The sequence below is a fragment of the Myotis brandtii genome, unplaced genomic scaffold (assembly GCF_000412655.1).
Source record: "Myotis brandtii unplaced genomic scaffold, ASM41265v1 scaffold82, whole genome shotgun sequence".
NCBI classification, from domain to species: domain Eukaryota; kingdom Metazoa; phylum Chordata; class Mammalia; order Chiroptera; family Vespertilionidae; genus Myotis; species Myotis brandtii.
Genome location: NW_005371324.1, coordinates 3,163,476 through 3,165,817, shown reverse-complemented (window position 1 = coordinate 3,165,817; position 2,342 = coordinate 3,163,476).

The following is a 2,342-nucleotide window of genomic DNA, read 5'->3' as shown; positions in this document are numbered from 1 at the left end:
GAAATACATTTGGTTTTTCTTACTAAGAAATCTGGAACATAATATCTCATAACTATTATAGGTTAAAATATTGCCTTTGTGGCTTACAACAAGTTGGCTTCATTTTCTTCTGCTCTTTTCTTGTTGGATAAAGGAAATAACTAGCTATCACCATTTTTAATACAGACTTCATATCTCTGAAGATCATTCTTAAATTATTCAATTTCATTTTCTCCAGCTAAGTTATTCTTTTAATTTTAACATTTTATAGGCCTTGTTTTTCAACTTTTAATCAGCTCTTTGCTCAACCCCTAACAAACTCATGGCACATTAAATTGACATTGATTTATTATTTGGGTGCCTAGTGGTGCACAGAACATTTACAAAGTATTTTTTATCCATATTCTTGTGATTTAGGTCAAGTACAAAAATCTCAATATAAATTTTTTTAATCCTTACCCAGGGACATGCCTACTGACTTTAGAGAGAGGGGAAGGGAGAAAGAGAGAGAAAGAGAGAGAAAGAGAGGGAGGGAAAGAGAGGAGAGAGAGAGAGAGGGTGAAAGAGAGAGAGAGAATATCAATGTAAGAGAGGAACATTGATTGGTAGCCTCCTACAAGCGCCCCAAATGGGGATTGTACCTGCAACCTAGGTATGCTCCCTGAAGGAATCAAATCTGCAACTTTTTCGTGTACGGGATGATGCTTCAACCAACTGAGCAACACCGGCCAGGGTCAATATCAATTTAATTAGCATTAAATATACTGTGTTACAGGTTAAAGAATGAGATATCTGAAGATTGACTTTATCAAATAAACCTGCCCACTTTTGATTTTTCAAACAGGACAAGAAATTTTAATTAGCATTAAATATACTGTGTTACAGGTTAAAGGATGAGATATGTGAAGATTGACTTTATCAAATAAACCTGCCCACCTTTGATTTTTCAGTTAAACAGGACAAGAAACTTACAATTTCATTAATTTGATCATCCAGAAAAGTATTACCTTTTTGTCAGATTGTTCATAGCCATTGTACTTATACCTTCTGGGTAACATGACAATATTTTAAACACCTCCCTTTTATAAGCATATGAAAAGAAAAAATTCTACAATTCAAATTGAATCTATATTAACCAATTTGTGTGTTTTCACTGTAAATATTTTAAAAAGAAGTTAAACAACCAGACTATTGTTCATTTTGACTAACGACTATGTTTCCACAGACTCAAGCATTTGACTTAGGCATTAGTCTAAACAGTCAAGTTTGTGGCAGTAGACAAATACTTTAATTTTCCTTTATTTGTTTGGAGCAAGAAATTCAAGATGGTTTGTCCTCCCTCCAATCTATTTCCCTTTTTTATTCTCAATTTCAGATCATCAACTAATGTGACTGGGCAACCAGCTTTTAGTAAAAACAACCACCTCCACATATTTCATAGGAAAGGCCATTCACACTTTATCCACTATACCTACTTTTGTGGAATCTGTTATAGAACTACTAGAGGCCCAGTGCATGAAATTCATGCACCGGGGTTTGGGGGGTGTGGTTCCCTCAGCCCAGCCTGCACCCACTCCAATCGGGGACCCCTCGGGGGATGTCTGATCCACAGGGATTGGGCCTAAACAGGTGGTCGGACACCCCTCTCACAATCTGGGACTGCTGGCTCCTAACCACTCACCTGCCTGCCTGTCTGATCGCCCCTAACCTCTCTGCCTGCCTGCCTGATGGCTCCTAACTGCCTCTGCCTGCCTGCCTGATTGCCCATAACTGCCCTCCGTTGCCATCCTGATCTTGCCCCTAACTGCACTCCCCTGCTGGTCTGATCACCCGTAACTGCCTCTGCCCCTAACTGCCCCTAACTGCCCTCCTCTACCAGTCTGATCTTGCTCCCAACTGCCCTCCCCTACAGGCCTGATCTCGCCCCCAACTGCCCTCCTCTGCCAGCCAATTTTGTTCTGATTGGTCAGTTTCTATGTCAGTCAGTGTCTCTGGGCCTATCAATGGGGCCTGATCAGAAAGGTTGGGCTGATCAGCAGCCCTGGTGGAGGCCTAGAGAGAAATGGAGGCACGGCTGTTGGCCAGGCTGGGAGAGAAAGAGAGGCAAGTTCTGATCAATGGCTGCCACAGAGGCTACAGATTAGACCCTGCCTCTCTCTCTGAAGGCCTCTCTCTGGGCCTGATCCCCGTTTGAAATGAATAAAACTAAAAAAAAAAAGACCGTACCCTTTTATGTAATGGTGTTTACTTTGAATTTTTATTAGTTCACACAAACACTCCATCCATGCTTTTGTTCTGGCCCTCCGGTCCAGTTTAAGAACCCATTGTGGCCCTTGAGTCAAAAAGTTTGCCCACCCCTGCCC